The following is a 25,144-nucleotide window of genomic DNA, read 5'->3' as shown; positions in this document are numbered from 1 at the left end:
GGTACATATTATATAGAAATCATTACATGCATAGTGAAGGCTGCCAGACATGGAAGAACTGAATGACAAGTGACATGGAGAGAGCCAGCTACACTCACTCATGCTGGACTACAGAAACAGCCTCCCTGTCTATCAACACAAGATCTCTTGGCCAGCTGCAGTAGCTGATTACAAGGATTTTCATCATTTCTAAAAGCCATTAACATTCCATCTCCCTCCTCCCACTTAAGAATCAGCTCTCCACTTAAAGCCAGCTAGACTAGTCCTGACAGACTCCAGCTCATCACCTACACAAGAAACTGCACCACTCATACCAGCCATATCACCATGTCACATCATATTTAAAAGTGTCATTTCTAAGTTGATGATTCCCTATGATTCATATACAGGCAAGAGTGCTGAACATCTTTGAGAAACAACACATGTTCTTCAGGAAGTTTTCATTTTGCATGATTTGTAATGCTGTCTCTGCTGTGTGACACTCAGCAGTTAATTAGATTAAGAAATCTATTTGAATATGCCACATAACTGCATGTGATGCTCATCCTAATAGTCTTAAATCCTGACATACAACAGACATTTTAAATGATAAAAGTGAAGAAGTCAGGTTTCTGCCTTTCAACGCATCTCCTGGCATCTGTCACATGACGGTCAAATCAGCTTAATCCACCTGCTATATAACATGTAGCAATCCTTTGATCTAATAACACCAACATTAAACTAATTATTGAAACTAATTATATTTCATGTAAATCAGTGGCATATCAGACTAAGAACAAGAGACAGGGACTATTAAGTGGAGGAGTGATGAGACACATGGGGTGAAAACTCACACAGGAACACATACACAGTGGGCACAGGGTGTGTATGTCTTGTTCTCCTGTCTAACCAGTGACCCTAGCTGACCCAGAGGCTGCCAGGCCATGACCTGGCACACCTAAAGCAGCTGTGGCCCTAATCTAGGTCAGTGGCACAGACAAATGGAGAACAATGCTGGGTATCCCTGGGGAGGAGGAGCGGGGAGATGATTGCCAGCTACCACAGATCTGCTGCTCTGTGGTTGGTGGGCAGTGCCGTGCCAGGACAGGACATGCACAATATGACAGTATATTAACATATTTTCTCTATGTTGAAGGCAGAAAAGAACAATTGAGTATTAGAATGATTTGTAAACTACATTTAAAAATATGATAGTAACTCTACATATTTTATACAGAAAATGAATGGATCCATGGACCTTGGGCACATTGCTGCTGGGAACCATGCCTGGATCCATGTACCTTGGGCACATTGCTGCTGGGAACCATGCCTGGATCCATGTACCTTGGGCACATTGCTGCTGGGAACCATGCCTGGATCCATGGACCTTGGGCACATTGCTGCTGGGAACCATGCCTGGACCCATGGACCTTGGGCACATTGCTGCTGGGAACCATGCCTGGACCCATGTACCTTGGGCACATTGCTGCTGGGAACCATGCCTGGACCCATGGACCTTGGGCACATTGCTGCTGGGAACCATGCCTGGACCCATGGACCTTGGGCACATGGCTGCTGGGAACCATGCCTGGACCCGTGTACCTTGGGCACACATGGCTGCTGAGGGCCATGCTTGGATTTATGTACTTTTGGCAGATCACAGCCGGGGACAAAGGAGTAGTGCCCCGATCCAATGTGTCATCTGTTGTCTGCATTGATGGGAGGCCTGACTAACTGCCTGTGAATTCCGGCCATGCCACATATGGTAAAATGTGTTTTTCCTCCCCACCCAGTGAATGAGGAATGCCAGCAAAACAAAACACCCTGCTCTAGGCTGGCATCAACTTCTCAAATCACACACATCCAACAGCAAGTACTTGTATAATGTCATCATATATTAATCTTTTATTAATGTTAAGAGAATGTATATACACAAGGTGAAAATACTGGCTGATAAGAAAGTGTACAAAATTAAAATAACTGTCTGACTGAAACCATCCTTATTTTGTACACCATCTACTGATTCATACAGAACAACAACAAAAACAAAAAATAAAATAAAATAAGCTTCAACCACCCAATCAAAGACACGAGGTACAGAAATATTCCTGCTACCAATATATGAAGTGAAGAAACATTAAGACTCGATGAGACAGTATGATAATGTACAATTGGTCTGAGATGAATGCTAAGCAGATCTGTGTATAAATGTCAAGCTGACCAGACAAGCCTACATCACGTGACCTCACTCTCTCCCTCCTGGTAAACTGTGCGGGCCAGCTCTCATTGTCAAGGTTTGGAGTATTTGAACAATGATCAACTTCAGCACACTCCCATGAGAAAATGTGGACATACACTATCCTAGTGACCACTCAAAATAAAGATTTCAGAACTTTCATTGTTGCCTGATACACCAACTAGAACATGACAAGGTAACCAACATAATAAATACTACAGAAGACATCTCACAGGTACAAACATACTACAAATCACATGTCATCTGCTACTATTAGAATTAAGAAAAATATGTAATATTCCTCAAAGAACCAAGTGATATTTGTACTGCATCCAGTCTGTACCTGTTTCATACATTTTATTATATATTCTACATTCACTTCAGAAAAACTGAATTTCAATCATGCATCTAGATGCAAGTATCTCTTTCAGTCACCTTTCTTACTGCCCAAGAGGGCTGTACATGATGGAACAATTCAATGTATTCACTTGAGCAGCCATGCATAATCCTAAAACACTGTGAACTCGTGAACCTAAATCCTAAGTCATTCTATACTCAGCCCAACTGTGTGTCCTGGTTTGCTGATAACAGCGACACACAGCAATCTACTTTGACCCATGTCCCAACACCAGGAAGTACAACCTCACAGACTGTCCATCATACAGAAACAAGCAGAAGGAATGTTGAACCACTGCAGTTTAAAAGTTGTGAAAATCTACATATACATATTCCTAAAGTGTGCCATTTATTGTTCAAAAAAGCAAATACAAACAGGTAAATGTACTGTCCAGCATGTGAAACTACACTAGCATCTGAGCTGTGTCATGATGAGTGGGGTGGGATACACTCTTACCTGTGAATCTCTCTCTGCCTCACCCAACTGTGATGACATATATGCACGCCACCATGTAACCGTGCACATACATGAACACTCTGGCAGAAGGACCACGCAACATGATATGTGTGACAAACTAACCCCCTAGTTTTACCAGCCAGCAAAGCTGGAAAACACAGTCTTCAGTAAACACTGGTTCGGGACTGACAGCAGACCATATCATCTGAACATGCTGACTTCAAGTCACACATTCTACAAATTTACTCACCCTTCTTTCGTTCCAATTCATAGCGTCTTCTGTCCATTCCCTAAGCATGTGCTTCTGTTCAATTCTTTATCACTAAGAAGCTATCCCAGAGTGCTTTGTGAGCACACTCCCGCCAAAACGTACTTCCTTTATCTGTTGCAATCTGTTTTTAGCGACTGTAGCAATGACACAAGAGCCCGCTAGGTGTGTAGCAAACAACCACAAGCCCATTAAAGGGAGATCAGTACAAGCCTAATGCTGTTGGGTTACAGATTGTTAAATAATTTGAAATAGCTCCTCAGTACAATGTATTAAATGACCTGCTGGCGGGTTTGCCAACTACTCACAATGTGCTGCGTGAAGCTTTGATTGCCAGTTATTGGTACAGGTAACACGTTTCTGTGTGGCTGATCATCCAGGCCACTGGCTATACTTAGATGCTTCAGCCTGAATACTGACCTACTCGAGCTGCATACAGGATGAATGGAAGACTCATCTTCAGGGTAGTAAGTTTGTTGTTATGTACTACAAACTAATCAATATATATCTAGTTCAGTGGAAATTAAATATCAGATGTTATCAAATTTTGTCAAGTGTTTGCTATGATAACTGTTACAGGCATTTAAACTGAAAATGTATTCAAATTTTCCCCTGTGAATTTTACCCATGTTATTGACTTACATAACAATAAATCAATTATTCTGGCTTACGGGAAAACCTTTGAAATATTTGCTGCTATCTGCATAATTACAACACAACACTACTGTAACGACCTCCCTCAGGACCATAAGAAGATGTAGTATTTTGAGAACTAGTGCTCTTTGAATGCTCCATGAAATTCAACAAATTCAAGTCTGTCAGTGTTTAATCATTGGAGACACACATTTCCAATCAAAATAAATCAGGTATGTAGCAGATCTGCAAACACCAAACAGTAAATTACTTGTTTAATGCATGATGACAGTATATGATTCTGCAAAATAAAACATTAACAGTCTTCTGACTTTACAGCACAACATGAACAGTCCTGTACATGGTCCCTTGCATCTGACTCTACATGGTCCCCTCTATCTGCCTCTACACGGTGGCCTCTAGCAGCACCTACAAGGTCCCCTCTCCTTGCCTATACATGATCACCTCTATTTGTCTCGACATGGTCCCCTCCATCTGCACTTACATGGTCCCATCTATTTTCCTCTACATGGTCCCCTCTCTCTGACTCTACATTTTCCCCTCTATCTGACTTTACATGGTTCCCTCTATCTGACTCTACATGGTTCCCTCTATCTGACTCTACATGGTCCCCTCTATCTGACTCTACATGGTTCCCTCTATCTGACTCTACATGGTCCCCTCTCACTCAACATGGTCTCCTCAGTCTGACTCGACATGGTCCCCTCTATCTGACGCTACATGGTCCCCTCTATCCACACTTACATAGTCCCCTCTACGTGCCTCTGCATGGTCCCTTGTATCCGACTCTACACAGTCCCTACATGGTTTCTCTGTACCCAACACGGACTGTCCTTTGTGCCCCTACATGAGCACATCTAAAGGACCATACATGTTTTCTATGTCTCCTGAATTGGGCCATACAAATAATGGACACCAGTGAAGTGAGACTACCACCAGAATACTGACACTCCCAGTTAACAAGCAGGCAGCAAACCCTATCTTCTAAAACTTCCATACAATAGAGTACAGTGCAGGTTTCATAATATATGAATATTCTGTAGTCTTGACAACATCTGTAATTTTAGGTCTCCTATGAGAAATCTAGGAGAGATATATACATCAACATAATGGCTGACACTGTGCTTCCTGACTAATGTCACACACACAGAAAAAATAGTGTAATGAAAAGTGGAATTTCCCAAATCCTAGAAGCATGAGGATTGAAGCTGTCAGACTAAATGTCTCATGTTGATGCTAAAAACAGTTCTGCTTGGCATCATTGTATTACATTCTCAGACAGTAATAATGAGTCTCACGCAACTCATCATGACACAATTACCTGTGAGACTTACTCTCATCAGATAACAAAAACTAACATATCAAATATTAAATACTTTCAGGTTTTTGCCAGTGCACTCTTTTAATTTGCTGGTGTAACTGTGATCCTTTACTGTCCTACATAAAAAGTGATAACTGGAACATTAGTTAGTTTCTATCACTGGTGATGAACTTCTGGTTAAACCCTGTTTTATCACTGCACACCTGGAACTGATGTACAGTACTGTTCTAATGACACTGTGTAAGAATCTGTAACAAATCAACTGTAAGTGTCACAGCAAAACAATCTGCACACAAAACAAAGACATTACTTTCTTACATAAAAATGCCACGATACTATTATTCCTTAATGACACTTTCATAAAAATACATTAAAAAAGGCCTTTAGTAGAGCATGAACTTAGTTGCTGAACAACTGAAGCTGAATAAAAATTACTTGACTATATACAAAGAAATGCAAAATACATCTTCAGACAGGCATTATTACATAATCAACAGCAGTTCATGAGGCCTACAATACAGCTCTAACAGTTTATTTCTTGCAATTCTAATTCTAAATTCTAATGATGACAGAGGAAATAGAATAAGGAATTTTTTTTGTGTGTCTGAATTGTACTCTTGACATCACATGTGACAGATACAACCAGATCATACCCATACAAGCAAGATGTTTGGTACATCAAATCACACCCAGACCAGCAAGATGTCTGAAAGATGCAACCAGATCATATGATCTAGCTTATGTATCCTGTTGGGAGATATAACCAACACATATTTGGGTGGTATTCATATGTACAATTATGAGAGACAGACCATTTTCTAGTACATATTCATCAAGAAAATATTCATCACTTAAATTTCCGGTATCTATATCATGTAAGCAACCAATCCATATAAGTTGATGCTCAGCTATCCTCAGGCTATAAGACTGGTATCTGACATAATGAATGGCTGGAAAGTTAAGTTCAATCTAATTAATCATGTACTTGACTAGTTTCTCATCTGTGTAAAAAGGGTCTTCAACAGTCAACTGCATGGCTATTTTTCTCCTCTCCTCATCTCACAGGGTTTAAATTTCTTGATGTCCTTTCTATTTACAAGTTGCACGGAATACTGTCAAAGTGAAGTGACATCCAGGAGACAAAATCAATTCGCTGGCTTTCCACCAAGTCGAAAAATAATTGATAGTGCTGTTTTTTCATCCCCAGGGAATGACTCCAACAACCATGTAAGAAATTCTGTCTGCAAACCAGTCATAAATGTATCCTCAAGGTACCTGCATAATGCAAGCCAAGGATATTGGAAATTCAAACATCGTCCATCTGTCACAAGACAATAGTGAATGCTCTGCAACAGCGGCACCAACACGCAGATTTCTAGAGTCGATGACCTCCCTTCCTTCTGTAGCTGGCTCGCAACCTGGTTATTGGGGCACAACAGCTGCTATAGATACCACAACTTATCATAATAAGGTCTGCAGTATGTTGCAGCCCAAGGCATCTCAGCTTTGTCACTCTAGATGCAACTGCTGGTGTTTTGTGGGTGCTTGCTTCACCCATGGTATGACTGACTTGTGCATACCGCCCCCCTCCCCTTCCCACCCACCCACCCACCCACCCACACACACACACACACACACACACACACACCAGTGTATTTGGTGTTCATGAACACTTCATGAACTAATCATGAAGCGTCATGAAGTCTTCACCAAAAGTTCATCAAGTGGTGAAGAAGCAAGTTCATGATCTAAATTCACACACAGACTCTTCACAAACATGAGTCATGATAAGATGACATATTCCCCCAGCCCCAACCTGTTTGAAAGGACAAATCATCTGACAATTACTCATTGTTTTTTAGACCAAGTTTGAATTGTTTCCATGGAATTCATGAAAATTATATATGCCATATATCTGTAATCAGCAGATACATCTGCCAAGATCTGTTGAACGATATGAAATGGTTTTAGAGTTGTGCTCTGGGAATGAAGCCCATCCCTTCATTTTGAGACTAAGTCCGAAACGTTTCCATGGAAACCAAGAAAATGATAAATCAGAAAAACCTTCAAAAACCAAAAGGCACCACTTTGGGATCTGCCACACATATCTGCCAAGTTTTACTGTCAGATATTAAGAAGTTTTTGAGTTCTGCTCCAGAAACAAAACACACCTCCCAATTTTGAGACTAAGTCAAAAACATTTCCATGGAAACCAAGAAAATGATAAATCACAAAAACCTGTAAATAGCAAAAGGCACCACTCTGGGGTCTGCCACACATATCTACCAAGTTTTACTGACAGATATTAAGAAATTTTAGAGTTCTGCTCCAGAAATGAAACACACCTCTCACTTTTGAGATTAAGTACAAAACGTTTCCATGGAGACCAAGAAAATAATAAATCACAAAAACCTGTAAATATGAAAAGGTCCGGCTATAGCTTCAAATTGATATATCTACCAAGTTTTGCAAAAAAATACTGAATGGTTTTTGAGTTCTCCTCTGGAAAGCAAGCCCATCCCTCCATTTTGAGACAAAGTCCGAAACGTTTCCATGGAAACCGAAAAAATAATAAATCACAAAAAACTGTAAATAGCAAAAGGGACAACCATAGGCTCAGATTATTATATCTATCAATTTAGGTCTAAAAATGTTGAACGGTTTTTGAGTTCTGCTCCGTAAACGAAGCCCATCCTTCCATTTTGAGACAAAGTCCGAAACATTTCCATGGAAACTGAAAAAATAATAAATCACAAAAAACTGTAAATAGCAATAGGCATCACTTTAAGTTCTGATTGGTATATCTACAAAGCTTTGCAGAAAAATACTGAACGTTTTTGAGTTCTGATCTGGCAATGACGCCCACCCCACCATTAGACTAAGACCAAAACGTTCCATGGAAAAACAAAAAAAATATAAATGCCAAAAATCTGTAAATAGCAAAAGGCACAACCATGGGCTCAGATTATTATATCTATCAATTTAGGTCTAAGAATATTGAATGGTTTTTGAGTTATGCTCTGGAAAAAAAATGACTGCGGACGGACGGACAGACAAGGCATCGACTATATCCCTCCGCATTACATGCGGGGGAGACAACAACTACTGTACGAGTAGTTTGTGAACTCCAATTTCAATGAAAATGTATGAATAAATCTTCATGAAGAGTTTATGAATAACTGTAAGTGTGATAAACTGAAGTGGAGCCCCCGTTAATCAGACCAACAATTTTGTATTTTATCAGTACTTACTAAACATAAAAAATTCAATTGTTTTAATCACAATTACATCATGTCATTTTACTATATCCTATATCTGAGCTTGTTATCACAACAACTATGTACATGGTGTGAAAATATATCCACCCAAGAATTGTTGACATTGCGATAATATACTTCCTTGCTGACACTGACACTTATGGGGTTAGATAGTTACAGTAGCCAATCAGGAAAGTCTTCTTCATACAGTTCCCTTACCCAACATGGTGGCTACCTTGTCATTTTAGAAATGTCAGTTGGCAAGTCACCAATGGGCAAATATACCAAATAAGTTACTAGTATATCTAGGTATTTCAGCGTGAAATCACATACAGGCAATAATTTGAATACGACTTTCATTCAGCAAAACACAGACAGATTTCATCTATTGCGACGGCTCGATATGTTCGTAGAGGGTGTGACATAAGACTGGCTTTGACATTGATGCTGTGTCTGTGATAACTTATCAGTTCATTCACATTAGTCATTTTCAAACGATCTAACTGTGTTACTTTGAGTATTGCATTTCAATTAATATTTGACTAAAATCTGCTTTTGAATTCCTACATTCGAATTGAAATAGCACATTTCTATGTTTTAGTAAGTCAATCTTCAATCTCGGACATGATGTTTAATGTTAAAATACATGCTGACTAATACGTCCAATAAGTTTCACAATTTACGCATACGTGGGGATCTTTCATCTCAATCTATGTCTTATCATTTACGAGGATGATATACATTACTGTAATATGATTGGCAGCTTTGGGTCATGTGTCTAATTTTGACTAATGACGATCGTTATAGCAGATAAAGCTTCATTAGAAACCAGTCTTTATCCAATAAAATCATTTCTTACAACTGTGAATATACATTGCACTCTGGGCAAAGGCACAGTGGTATTGTTGATGTTCCGATATTATGAATGATACCCGCCATCAAGTGAATCGCCATGCCAGTTTCAAAAACAAGGTATTTTCCACTGTTGAGTAATGTTACCAGCAGAAAGCCACTGATATCAGGAAAGAAGTCACCTTACATATTATTTATGAATTCTTTTTATGGTAAGTTTCCGATTATGTAAAACTGAAAGGGAGAAAAATGCAAAGGGATATTGTGATAAAAATGGACTTGTCATAGTTTTCGCTTCTTTCATGATTCATCTAAATGTTTTAGATGCATGCTTGCATTCTCATTAAGTTGAATTGTAAACTCTGATACATGTATATATGTATATGTTTTTAATACACATGAACAGTTCTTTGACTTTCACTCACTAGTAGTGTTTTGGGATTTATAATTAAACATATATCCTGAGTTCAAACAATGAACTGCTTCTCACTACTAATGCTCATGCTGCAGAGAATATCACAAGCTGCTGATGCAGGAGCAGTCAGACCTGTTGTCATTGTCGCCATTGTCTCCAAGTCATGATATGGCTGAAATAATGTGACTTCAAATTTTAACTCACTCACTCACTCATTTATTTCGCTACCTGTAACTGTTTTCAAGTTAGGTTTGAACATAACTGGTCAATGTTTTGTCTTAGGTGCTACAGCATTTCATCATTGAAACAGTCAGTTGAGAGACTGAAAAGACTCCTTGGCCAAGTTTCCTAGTCACCGCCTGGGATCTATACGAATAAAATATATTGAAGAAGTTGGAGTTTTTATCATCACTTAACAGTCTTGTTCATTTTTATGTCAAACTGAAAATTTCAATGTACATTTTAAATTTTGAGATTTCTGGTGATCAATCTATGATTTGTTTGTGAAGAGTTCACGAACTCTTCATAAATACAATTATGATGTCAGCAATCATGAAGAGTTAATAAAAAATTTGTGAACATTAAGTGAGAATTTTACTTCATAAATACTTCACGAACTGTTCATGAACTCTTCATGGGCAGAATTTCATGAACTCATCCTGAAACACACTTCATGAACACTTCATGATTTCTTCATGAAGAATTCATCATAATTTCGACAGGGCAGTATCACAATACGCCATACTTTTCATAGCAAAGGAATTTACCCAAATTTCAATTTAACTTATTATATAGATATACTGACTTTCAATGAATTATTTGAATTTGAAATTTAAGAAAAATTAATGAAAGACTTCCTCTACGAAATCACTGAAGTATTGATAACCAAGCACATTGTCAATATCTAGTATAACCACTGACTACTACAATTATATCACTGACCCTCCTCCTCATTGACTGTATCAGTAATTAAATTTGACGTTGAAGTATTTTGTTCCTTTCTTGATTGAGGGCTTGCTCCAGCGCTTAAAGTTTTTTGACTGGATGATCTTTCTGGCATATTGGGTGGAACATGACGTCCCAGACATGCTCTATGGGATTGAAATCTTCACTCTTGAGGGGTTACGCCTCTTGACCTAAGAAATCATTTACTTCACATGCACAATGTGGTCAAGCATTGTCATTCATGAAGAATATCCTTGTGTTCAGTGTTACTTGCTCAAAGATCTTCCATGCTCCAAATCTAGAGTTCATGCAGGGGCCAAAAACAAGCTCAGTCATCAGCTGATAAACAAAAGAAATCAACTGGACACTTGCCACTACCTGAGCTACAACTGCTATGTTGGTGCTATAGCAGTTTGCAGGTACTTGCCTCACCCAAGCTCCAGCTTGTTTGCAGGTACTTGCCTCACCCAAGCTCCAGCTTGTTTGCAGGTACTTGCCTCACCCAAGCTCCAGCTTGTTTGCAGGTACTTGCCTCACCCAAGCTCCAGCTTGTTTGCAGGTACTTGCCTCACCCAAGCTCCAGCTTGTTTGCAGGTACTTGCCTTGCCCAAGTGTCAAATTTGATATGAACATGCTCAGCCCTAAGTTGGACGCCAGTGTCGCTGCCACAAAATGTCTGTGTCCTGTATTGGGATTCGAACCACGGACCTTCTGATCCGAAGTCAGCTGCCGTGTCTACATGACCAAAGAGGTTAACCCTGTCAGCAAGTTGACAAGGTAAGGATGTCATCTGTGCTGCGACTCCATGCCCTGCTACACAAGCAACAGCTTGTTTGCAGGAACTTGCCTCATCCAAGGTACATCTCCACCTTGGAACAATCTTGAACCAGATTTATGCAATCCTTAATTCTAAAATATGATTTTAATGTGACATCATCTTAAAAAATGTAACACTATACATCAAATCACAAAAACCTGGAGGAGAAAATAGATTTTTTGCATATACATGGTGTTGACAGCTCAAGGTTCTGCTGAATTTGATATTCTGTGATTACAGTCATGCATAAAAGTAGCAGCACATTTTGATCATTCCTGTTCCAACAGCAAAGATGTCTGTGACATTGCTATACTTGTCTACTCTGAGATGCTTTTGCCAAATGTCTCACAGTCAGTTGGTAACTGGCAGTTGAAGTGCAACTGCTGCAGACATATGTACATGTCTCAGATTGCCCATTATTCACACAGTCACACTGTTATGCATTTGGCTTCAGTGATACTTCAGTATCAACATTGTTGTACATACTGAAATAGTATTGTAATAGTATTCAGTTGACACAAGACATAAACATAGTAAGACATAGGCAAGAATATAATATTCTGTTTATTCTCGAAGTCATCAAAATGAGGAAAATATAACCAGATCTACTTTCAAACACGGGCTGGCTACCTGCTGTAGAAAGAAACATCACAGAAACAAAATGACGTCATAGCATTGTTCATGACTTCATGTCACTATCACAAAGTGATATTTTGCCAAAAGGCATGGTATGAAAAATATTAACCCCAATATGTTCATCCTCATAGGTAATAATACACTCTCTCAATAGCCCAAAACAGGCCAAGCGCTGCTGAGTGTAAGGCTGTCAACAGATACAGGCAGCCATAACAGCCATTCCCATTTCTGCAGATACTAGTAAGGGTAGCAGGCAGTCCCGGTGTCTGCAGATACTAGAAAGGGTAACAGGCAGTCCCGGTGTCTGCAGATATTAGTAAGGGTAACAGGCAGTCCTGGTGTCTGCAGATATTAGTAAATGTAACAATCAGTCCTGGTGTCTGCAGATATTAGTAAGGGTAACAGGCAGTCCTGGTGTCTGCAGATATTAGTAAGGGTAACAGGCAGTCCTGGTGTCTGCAGATATTAGTAAATGTAACAGTCAGTCCTGGTGTCTGCAGATACTTGTAAGGGTAACAGGCAGTCCTGGTGTCTGCAGATACTAGTAAATGTAACAGTCAGTCCTGGTGTCTGCAGATACTAGTAAGGGTAACATGCAGTCTGAATGTCTGAGATACTAATTGGGTAAGAACGAAATGAGGGAAGTGTGTGACACACACTACCAGCGTTGCAGACAAGAGACAACACTTTGATATTCTGACAGAAATGTTAAGACCATAATGTCATCATCTACACAGTTCAACAGTTTTCAAAAACCTTCACAGCTCATGCATGAAATTATCTCATACAATTTATTTAGATCAAAGATAAAAAACAGACCAATAAAATGTCAGTGCAGAGAAGGACAAAGGAGGTGAAAATTACAAATGTATTGAGAGAAGGAAGACTGTTTCTTGTGTTACTATGCGAAAGATTTGACTTTGTAGTTGTTGCACCTCTTGCACACTTGTGCCCTGCCCATTACAGCAATCAAGCATGCCCTGTCTACCACAGCAGTCAAACATGTCCTGTCCATCACAACAATCAAACTTGCCCTGTCCATTACAGAAGTCAAGCATGCCCGGTCCATTACAGCAGTCAAATATGCCCTGTCCATTACAATTCTATGTAATTGTGTATCAGCAGTATCAAAAGGCAAAACCTTTCCATATATCATACCACCCCATCCTACTTTCCTGCAAACACATATTCACCTTTTAGACTTTTAATCTTCATAAGTGAAAACAGTCATTTGCTTATTTGTTTTACCAGCATCCCATATGTCAATTTTCTAAATGGCTATTTGTGGAAGTAATCCTGCAGTAATATCAACATGCAAATGATTTACCAATCTGTCCTCAGGGCAAGTGACTAAATCAGCTCACATAGTTCTTAACCTACTGCATCCTCCCTACACCTGAGAAACATCACACTCACCTGTATCACAGTGAAGTGTGACAGATATACACATAAGTCTTACATGGTTGTTTATTGCCCATGTTTGAAATTTGAAGGCTGAGGTAAGTGAGATAATCCTATAACTAAACTCAATTGTTCATCTTTGGAAGAATTTTCTGTGTATAATGTGAGTCAGGGTATTGCTCATACACAAAAAACTGTTTCTGTTTTGGAAAAGATTCAAAGGCGTGAAGTCATATTTGAAAAAAAAAGTGAATTCAGGTACAAGGTACAAGCTTAAGGCTTCATTAGAATGTGGCAGGGATGGCCAGTAACCATCTTTCATCTACGCACCACATAATTTGTACATAATTTAGGAAAATGCTTTCACTTTTTCATGATTTACAAAAATATTAGAAAATATGACACTTTCTTACAGACAACAATTTTATCCATATGTGTTGAAACAGTTGAAAATATTTAAATAATCTGAATGATATTTTTAAGGGATAACATGTTGAATGATTTCCTTCAATGCTTTCACTGTGAAATTGTGATTTGGTGTTGAAGTTGACAAGTGCACCTTTTGCAATAAATCACAAACAATTATATGTTTTTATTGAAAGAGTATTTGAGTAATTAAGATTTTAAGAAAACAATTTCTCTTTGGAAATCAAATAATCTGAGAACAGACTTCCATAACAAAAGATCTGCCAAATTCTGCTGTGTAATGTCATGTGAAACAGGAATGATTTTTTGACATTGTTAGAGTGAAATTTTCTACAGGTTAGAACCATGGCACGGGAGAAGGCACAAGCAATATGTGTGACTGAACGCTCATGTCAGCACAGGTATGTTGTCCTCTGCCATCAAGGTTTCTGTGGGCGGGCAGGCAGGCAGGCAGGCAGGCGGATGGCTGGCCAAGCAAAGGCCGGGTGCAGCTGTTGCACAGGATTATGTCTCCCAGACCATACAGCTCCACATAACAATGCCACCAGATTAAATTTGCAAATTTCATCTTCAGGATTACACTTGATTAGCATTATGTGATTATTAAATGGTATCATGTAAGGCACATGTGGCAGCAACCCTATTAATCATTAATCATTAAAGTTCACCAGTGTTCGGGGATGATTTTATCATCAAATAGTAGTTTTTAATCTTTCAACTTGACAACCTGGGGCTATTGTTAATAAAATGTTGCATGTTTTACACAAGTTTGTTATTTTCAATAATGGAAAAAGTAATGATTTCCCAATATGTAAATTTTCCCTCAACCTGAAGTATTGATGACCTGTGAGTCACACAGGCAACCTGGACCCAAGTGAATAGCACGGCCTTAAATATCTCATAATCTCATCATGGAAACATGAAATAACAATGACTAAATTCAATCAATTAATTTATACAAATTCATATTTTTCTGAGTAACTTTATCACAGCTGATTGTTCTTAACTGAGTGTCCTTAAAACAAGGGTTGCTGTGCACGTTACTTGGCTGTCCCCACTATCTCATCTGTTCTGTTAATTAGATGAGAATGAAGTCAACTACACTGACAAACTGTAGTCACTGACAAACTTTAGGAACTATTGACATAAATCCACAGCATCTCTAAGACAAGATCATATGAAGGTGTAGCAAGCAACTGGCAGCTCTCCTACATCCTGTAGCCACTGTTACATTTCAACTAGGACTGGAGTGAATCCACAAGGCCATCACAATACATATCACAAATAAAGAGTCACAAACACAACTATTTTCTCGAATACCATAAAATGTGTCCAGGTGATGCTGATTTTTTACATTCAGTAGAAACGATAAAAGAAACATATTTATCTGACATGTCTTGACTATGTTGACCGTGTTGTCACAACAATGACATACAAGAGACCTGAACATGATCTTGCCTTATCTGGACACATTCTACTTTGTATATCTCTCTTCCATAAATAAGAAATTCAAGGAAAAAAACCCCTCTTATTTAAAAAAATATCAATATCTAGTGATTGCCAATAACACACTGAATACATGAAGGAATACAGTTCAATTCACTGAATCTGCCTGAACCTTTGGCAGATGACAATGTTCATATATACTGGCCAGTTCTTTTACACCCAAAATGTCTTCTGTAATACTCATATACTAAACACTTCACATATCATTAATAACAATATGGTTTTAATTTCCTTAATGAAACGCACATGAATGTGACAACACTAAACCAACTAATAATAACTTTCTTAGATAATCTTACTATGAATTATCAAACCAAGCAGAAAACAACATCTACCTATGCTGCTTACTAAACAACACCACATGAATTACTTCCTTACCTATAGGTAATCATTCCCTATTAATAAACACAGAAGCTAAATAATCAGTAAAAAAGTTCAAAAACATTTTAAAAAATCTAAACATTCTGAAAAAACTTGTGATTTCTAATGATTTTTATCTTTTTATTTTTTCAAACTTCTTCTCTTTCCATTTCAAATGTCATCATAATATATTCTTGGTATATGAACTCTTGGTATATAGTATTTTTGCAATATGCATTGTGAATAGTATTTTGCAATATGTATTGTGAATAGTATTTTGGTGACATGAACTGTTAATAGTATTTTTGCAATGTTAGCTGAAAAAAGTATTGTTTAATCATGAACTTTGATTAGCATTTTTGCAATGTTGTACCACTGGACTGTGGTTGGACACAAGGATGATATTTGAATTGAATCTCTTTCAAAAAGACGGCGTGACAGAAGTTAATGATGAGACAGGCTAAATCTCTAATACTTCATCCTTAAATGCTACTGTAGACTACAATGTTTCAAAAAGAGGTATTCAATCATGACACATGACATACTGTTCAGCACGCATGACATCTTAGATTTTTTGGCAAAATCCATATACGCACTTGCAACTTGCAGCCATCCTGAGACCATCCTTCAGCAATGCTTATTAGAGAAATACACACATTCCCAGGACTGACAATGCAGCTAGACAGCAGACAGACACACCTGTCTACAACTAATATAGACTCAACAAACAAATTCAACAAACTGATCTTTTCCACTACTATGTATAATATTATTTTTGACTATAGTTCAATTTGTCAAAGTATTTATGTTTTAAATATTAATAAACAAGAGCATATTATTGATTACTATGCCACAAATAGGTCTGGTATTTTAAAGCCCAGATTTATTCAAGGAGGGAGACAGCAGACCTTGCAGCCATAGATAATGCAGCACAAGTATACAGCAAATCTCTTATGCAATGAATGACGTATAGACCGAACTGCAAGTGACACCACACATGGCAGAAACAATTTGAACACCTGACCTACCTCCCGCTATGAACATCCATGTGAGCACTACAATGATGCTACACCGGGCCAAGTAGGCCCATGTGACTACAGTCAGTGCAGGTTTCCTAGAAGTCAACCTGTGATGATCAGGCTGGCTAACCACAGACACCACGCTCACAGCTTGGTGACACAGCCAAGACAAGACCTGTTATCACTCTGCCTACCTCTCACCACTACACCTTTCTTCCCAACACGTTCAGGCAACTGAATAATCAAGACATGCCCATACACACACTGAAGTAACTGGCCTTGTTCATATCCTCCACTGTTGTCTCCGCTTGTTAGTGTCCACCGATATTAACCTGGGATGACCCAGCTGCTGATCTCCCCACTGACTACCTCGCTCACTGCCTAGGTGGGTTCCCGCTATGTAGGTCAACTCAACAACACACACGGCAATACTTACAACTCCATTGTAGTCAGGCTGTTAAATATGAAGCATCTTTTTGCCATGTGTCGGCGGACAAGCAGTTGGATGGCAGTAGTCAGAACTAGCGTGTGAAAGCGTGAGTGTGCCAGAAGGCAGCAGGCTGGCCTCGGAGGTTGACAGCGAACTCAGCTAGCGGTAGTAGCAGTGGCAGGCAGCAGGCATGCAGACAGTAACATGTACCCAGTGAATCACCAGACACAACGTCATTGGCTAAAATTAGACGTCTATGCTGATTGGCTACACACCAAGATTCTCCCTCACGCGTCTTTGTAGCATGTAACTCAGGAAAAATCTCTGTAATTCCAGAAAACCTGCAGCCTCCCTTTTTCAGGATAAATTTTTTTGTTGTGTCTGACTACCTCGCCTGGCTCTTGTGACTGGTGACCTGAGCTAGGCCTGGCATTAGCTGATGTCATGGTGATATATAAACAACACAACCTCCTCATCTATTCATTTCTTCATATCTTACCTCAGGCAGGCTACAGTTAGTATCATCTGATCTAACAATGGCAAACATATTTCATCATGGCCTCATCATTTTACTTACATGAACTACAATAATACCTACAAAACCGACAGCATTCACATTTTGGGTACACACTAACTGATGGTAACAGTAACTCTAAAATTATGCAATACTTTACTTATTTGACTACACAAAATGTTCAGATTTCTCCACAGTTTACTCAAATGGTAATGTATGGTGGAAACTTGCTAATCTGCATCCAGTACCTGCATTGATCAGTACCTGCACACCAGGTCTCATCTCCCTTATGGAGGATCATCTGATCAATATTTATTTTACCTTCATCAACATTTCTTCATCCGTTTTCACCCAAGCAGTGTTAAGTTTCATCAATATTCCAAATAGCTGATGATGCCAGACAGCCTTATTGATCCACATATAACTTTTAATATCCTACATCTCTGCATACGTAGTCTTTTCTCCATTGTTTTGAAAATGTCGCAGGATTCCATAGGTGTTTAGCTGCTGGCATAAGACAATGCCAATGGACTTCTGTCCAGCAACACAATGAATGGGCAAATTCCCTATCTGTTTCCCTGTCTCATATTATCTGTTCCATACAACTAAATTTCATTGAACATAAAGAAAACATAGATAAAAATGGATAATTCAGTAAATGAACCTCTCCACTGAACATAAATGATATTTGTACCATGCTCTCCAAAAAAGTTCCCTTAGAGTCAAGCACTTTTTAGCTTGGGCTGAACCTCAGAACATTGTAACACCAATTACATAGTGCCTTGTGTATCTTATATGAATGATGGATCAACACGAAACAAAAGCTAGCAATTTAAGTTTTTCCATTCTAATCATCTACACAACAGTCATAAGATGACAAATCCCCCAGACCACAAACAAATTTTAAAGAACAATCTGTCAGTTACTTACAGTCCAGGTTGTTTTTTTGGTCGAAACTTTTTTCATGGACATCAAACGAAATAAATGCCCAAAATCTGCAAATAGCAAAAGCCACCACTTACAGATTTGTTTGATACATATGCAAAGTCTTGTTGAATGATATGGAGAGGATTTTGAGCTGTGCTCCATAAATAAAATGACTACAGACGGGCAAATGGACAGACAGGTGGACAGGAAGGCAGACATGAGAAGCTTTGACATGTTTTGAGTTACTGGGGATGCAGTTGGACCCACAACCCACACAAAGTCACTTGTATTCACATAATGTTCAAATTAATGAAAGACTTTCTGGTGAACCTGCAGTCATTTCACCGTTGACTGCCAAAGACTAGGTAGCTATGTGTTATACACCTTCATGAACAGTGTCTCCATCTAGTCAACCTACATTCACTACACCATGGACTGCCAAAGACTAGGTAGCTGTGTGTTATACACCTTCATGGACAGTGTCTCCACCTAGTGAACCTACACCATGGAATGTCAAAGACTAGGTAGCTATGTGTTACACACCTTCATGGACAGTGTCTCCATCTAGTCAACCTACATTCATTACACCATGGAATGCCAAAGACTAGGTAGCTATGTGTTATACACCTTCATGGACAGTGTCTCCATCTAGTCAACCTACACAATGGAATGCCAAAGACTAGGTAGCTATGTGTTATACACCTTCATGAACAGTGTCTCCATCTAGTGAACCTACATTCACTACATCATGGACTGAGAAAGACTAGGTAGCTGTGTGTTATAAACCTTCATGGACAGTGTCTCCATCTAATGAACCTACACCATGGAATGCCAAAGACTAGGTAGCTATGTGTTGTAAACCTTCATGGACAGTGTCTCCATCTAGTCAACCTACATTCATTACATCATGGTATATACCTTCCTGGACAGTGTCTCCATCTAGTCAACCTACACCATGGAATGCCAAAGACTAGGTAGCTATGTGTTTTAAACCTTCATGGACAGTGTCTCCATCTAGTCAACCTACATTCACTACACCATGGAATGCCAAAGACTAGGTAGCTATGTGTTATACAGCTTCATGGACAGTGTCTCCATCTAGTCAACCTACATTCACTACACCATGGACTGAGAAAGACTAGGTAGCTGTGTGTTATAAATCTTCATGGACAGTGTCTCCATCTAATGAACCTACACCATGGAATGCCAAAGACTAGGTAGCTATGTGTTATACACCTTCATGGACAGTGTCTCCATCTAGTCAACCTACATTCATTACATCATGGTATATACCTTCTTGGACAGTGTCTCCATCTAGTCAACCTACACCATGGACTGCCAAAGACTAGGTAGCTTTGTGTTTTAAACCTTCATGGACAGTGTCTCCATCTAGTCAACCTACATTCACTACACCATGGACTGCCAAAGACTAGGTAGCTGTGTGTTATACACCTTCATGGACAGTGTCTCCATCTAGTCAACCTACATTCATTACACCATGGAATGTCAAAGACTAGGTAGCTATGTGTTATACACCTTCATGGACAGTGTCTCCATCTAGTCAACCTACAGTCACTACACCATGGACTGCCAAAGACTAGGTAGCTATGTGTTATACACCTTCATGGACAGTGTCTCCATCTAGTCAACCTACACCATGGACTGCCAAAGACTAGGTAGCTATGTGTTATACACCTTCATGGACAGTGTCTCCATCTAGTCAACCTACATTCATTACACCATGGAATGCCAAAGACTAGGTAGCTATGTGTTATACACCTTCATGGACAGTGTCTCCATCTAGTCAACCTACAGTCACTACACCATGGAGTGCCAAAGACTAGGTAGCTATGTGTTATACACCTTCATGGACAGTGTCTCCATCTAGTCAATCTAGAGTCACTACACCATGGACTGCCAAAGACTAGGTAGCTATGTGTTATACACCTTCATGGACAGTGTCTCCATCTAGTCAACCTACACCATGGAATGCCAAAGACAAGGTAGCTATGTGTTATACACCTTCATGGACAGTGTCTCCATCTAGTCAACCTACACCATGGACTGCCAAAGACTACGTAGCTGTGTTATACACCTTCATGGACAGTGTCTCCATCTAGTCAACCTACATTCACTACACCATGGACTGCCAAAGACTAGGTAGCTATGTGTTATACACCTTCATGGACAGTGTCTCCATCTAGTCAATCTACATTCACTACACCATGGACTGCCAAAGACTAGGTAGCTATGTGTTATACACCTTCCTGGACAGTGTCTCCATCTAGTCAACCCACACCATGGAATGCCAAAGACTAGGTAGCTATGTGTTATACACCTTCCTGGACAGTGTCTCCATCTAATGAACCTACACCATGGAATGCCAAAGACTAGGTAGCTATGTGTTATACACCTTCATGGACAGTGTCTCCATCTAGTCAATCTTCACCATGGAATGCCAAAGACTAGGTAGCTATGTGTTATACACCTTCATGAACAGTGTCTCCATCTAGTCAACCTACACCATGGAATGCCAAAGACTAGGTAGCTATGTGTTATACACCTTCCTGGACAGTGTCTCCATCTAGTCAACCTACACCATGGAATGCCAAAGACTAGGTAGCTATGTGTTTTAAACCTTCCTGGACAGTGTCTCCATCTAGTCAACCTACAGTCACTACACCATGGACTGCCAAAGACTAGGTAGCTATGTGTTATACACCTTCATGGACAGTGTCTCCATCTAGTCAACCTACACCATGGACTGAGAAAGACTAGGTAGCTATGTGTTATACACCTTCATGGACAGTGTCTCCATCTAGTCAATCTACACCATGGAATGCCAAAGACTAGGTAGCTATGTGTTATACACCTTCATGGTCAGTGTCTCCATCTAGTCAACCTACATTCACTACACCATGGACTGCCAAAGACTAGGTAGCTATGTGTTATACACCTTCATGGACAGTGTCTCCATCTAGCCAACCTACATTCACTACACCATGGACTGTTACCTAGCTACCTGGTCTTCATTGATATAACAACACTCTGACAATCACATAAAAGGAAATCACAATTTAAAGGTTTAAATTCAAAGTAAACTGTTGGTACCTAAGCTCAAGCAGGTGCAAGGTTGGTAAAGTGAACATGGCCATATTTAGCCACCACAAACACTCCCTGGCGATTTGCAAACATTGGCCTGTCTATGTCAACTTGGCAGAAGTGCCCCAAATATGATGTGGCCATACATAAAAGGGCCCACTCCAGCTCCTGCTAGTTTACCAACACATTTCACACATACAAATCTGCCCTTTTCAACTATGAAGTAAACATATTTTTTTAAGCTCAGGAAGATATCACGTTCATAACTTGACATCGAGAACAAAAACTAGAGACCTGGAAAAGGATGTACTGTCTGATATTTTGGAAATCCCCACTGCATGTGAGGAGTGCATTACTGCAACAATTGTGGGAGATGACCTCTCATCAATGAAAATCCTGTCTCATGTTTAACATGGTATACCTCAGCAATTGCATATGCAGCTAATTTTGTCAACTGGAATAATTTCTGCAGATAGCTGTAATGGACAGCTGAACACTTGACTGTACCAGAGACTTTCTTCAGTAGAAAGAACATCACCATTTAAAGGGTATGTGGCCACAAAATTGTCCATATTGTATATAATAATCAACTATTAAATTTGTTTCACTTGAACAAACAGGAGATAAAAAAGTGTAGATAAGAAACTAGAGATAACACACAAAAGTACACAGTAGATAATAATTAGAAGAAAACAAACACCAGATACCAAACTGGAAATGGAAAACTGTGGGTAAAGAACTACATCCTTACTGGTGACTCAGCAGCTGAAACAAAGACAGAACCACACTGTCTACACAGTGTCAGTAGCTAGAACAGAGGTAGAACCACATTGTCTACACAGTGTCAGTAGCTTGAACAAGGTTAGAACCACATAGTCTACATTGTGTCAGTAGCTAGAACAGGGGTAGAACCACACTGTCTACACAGTGTCAGTAGCTGGAACAGAGGTAGAACCACATTGTCTACACAGTGTCAGTAGCTTGAACAAGGGTAGAACCACATAGTCTACATTGTGTCAGTAGCTAGAACAGGGGTAGAACCACACTGTCTACACAGTGTCAGTAGCTAGAACAGAGGTAGAACCACATTGTCTACACAGTGTCAGTAGCTAGAACAGGGGTAGACCCACACTGTCTACACAGTGTCAGTAGCTGGAACAAGGGTAGAACCACACTGTCTACACAGTGCATGGCTAGATATTATATAGGTGCTTACAGGTGGACATATAAAATCTAGCTGGATAGGAGAAATTTCCACTGAATTATTCTGTAGTCCTCTCAAGTGGCTTGGTGGACTATTTGACACATGTAAGTGAATGACTTATATCCAGCCTGATATATGGAACAATTCAACACATGAGCATTAACACCTTGTTGGAGAACTACATGTTCGCAGTGCAACAGATAAAAGACTGACATTTCATATTTGACATGGACTCAACTGTAGGACCTTGCATTCTCACATTTGTTTATTTGCTACTGCCTGGAAGACAATGCTGTAATAACTAAGTGGCTGCAGTCAGGATGAAGTAAAGATGATAAAGTGTGATGAATCTGATGAAACTGGTATCTGTCGAGCAACCAGGAGTGCATCTGAACTAGTAATATACCAACACAAAGGAAAGAAGATACAATCTGACAAAACTCCAGAAATAACTACTTCCCCAAGAATAGCCATGATTGAATAAACAGAGTGCCTGAAGTCAGGATGCTGGCTGTGCTAGGCAATCACACCCAAGGCAACAGTCCCAGCAGGTCACACTGACCAGGTCGACCTGGCTTCACAAGTGTTTTGTTCACTTTTTACCTGAAGAGTTAACACAGGAAATAGTAGGTGCATGTTCAACATCATCTAAGTCTTCCACCTGCAACATGTAACTCCTGACTGTCATACAAGGTACATCTGTGTGCAGTTCAATGACAACAGTCTAGCTGGTGATACTGATAATCTACACTTCAAAGCAGAACACATACATGATTACTTAGACTTATCTAATACACTCACACATTTGTTCCACCTTTTATCTGGTCTGATTTCATCAATCTATACAGCTTTTCATCAGAAGATTTATATGGCACCCTGAAACAGAAAATACATACACTGCATTAACATTTGCGACACACTTCGCATAATAACCTTGGCAATTACAGGGCAACTTTTTGTTGCAAAGTAGATTTGGGGGATGAGGAGAAAGGATGTTCAGTAATATCTATATTATAACACTATTCTGATTTCACATCTGCAACAGAATGGTTTTAGGCTAAGGCATCACGTACAACAGACCTGGGTTAAAGACTAAGGCACCATGTAAAAGAGACCTGGGTATGGGTTATGACACCATGTGCAAGAGACCTGAGTATTGACAACAGCACAATGCTTAACAGACCTGGGTATATATTGGCACCATGTACAAGAGATCTGGGTATAGGCTACAGCAGTATAGACTATAGCGCCATGTACAAGAGACCTGATTATAGACTACAGCACCATGTGCAAGAGACCTGAGTATAGACTACAGCACCATGTGCAAGAGACCTGAAAATAGACTACAGCACCATGTGCAAGAGACCTGAGTATAGACTACAGCACCATGTGCAAGAGACCTGAGCACAGTCTGGGCATCATGTACAAGAGATCTCGGTGTAGGCCATGGCATCATGTACAAGACATCTAGGTATAGGCCATGGCACCATTTACAAGAGATCTCGGTATAGGCCATGTCATCATGCATAAGACACCTGGGTATTGGCCATGGCATCATGTACAAGAGATCTCGGTATAGGCCATGGCATCATGTACAAGAGATCTCGGTATAGGCCATGGCACCATTTACAAGAGATCTCGGTATAGGCCATGGCATCATGTATAAGACACCTGGGTATTGGCCATGGCATCATGTACAAGAGATCTCGGTATAGGCCATGGCATCATGTACAAGAGATCTCGGTATAGGCCATGGCACCATTTACAAGAGATCTCGGTATAGGCCATTGCATCATGTATAAGACACCTGGGTATTGGCCATGGCATCATGTACAAGAGATCTCGGTATAGGCCATGGCATCATGTACAAGAGATCTCGGTATAGGCCATGGCACCATTTACAAGAGATCTCGGTATAGGCCATGGCATCATGTATAAGACACCTGGGTATAGGCCATGGCATCATGTATAAGACACCTGGGTATAGGCCATGGCATCATGTATAAGACACCTGGGTATTGG

General features: G+C 39.7%; 1 protein-coding gene across 9 annotated transcripts in view; it reads right to left on the bottom strand.

The window, feature by feature from the left end:
• LOC137281516 (muscleblind-like protein 1) overlaps nucleotides 1-25,144 on the bottom strand; it is a 100,096-nt gene that overhangs the window by 47,448 nt on the left and 27,504 nt on the right. For 5 of the 9 annotated variants that reach the window (XM_067812784.1, XM_067812786.1, XM_067812788.1 and 2 more), the window contains exon 1: nucleotides 17,382-17,576. The gene's annotated coding sequence lies outside the window, so the exon portion shown is untranslated. Of the gene's footprint in view, nucleotides 1-17,381; nucleotides 17,591-23,923; nucleotides 23,999-25,144 lie in introns of those variants that run through there. The other 4 variants (XM_067812790.1, XM_067812785.1, XM_067812791.1 and 1 more) reach the window with 3 other exon arrangements.

The sequence above is a fragment of the Haliotis asinina genome, chromosome 4 (genome assembly GCF_037392515.1).
Source record: "Haliotis asinina isolate JCU_RB_2024 chromosome 4, JCU_Hal_asi_v2, whole genome shotgun sequence".
NCBI lineage: Eukaryota > Metazoa > Mollusca > Gastropoda > Lepetellida > Haliotidae > Haliotis > Haliotis asinina.
Note: the sequence above shows the minus strand (reverse complement) of the source record. Positions and strands in the feature narration are given on the sequence as shown.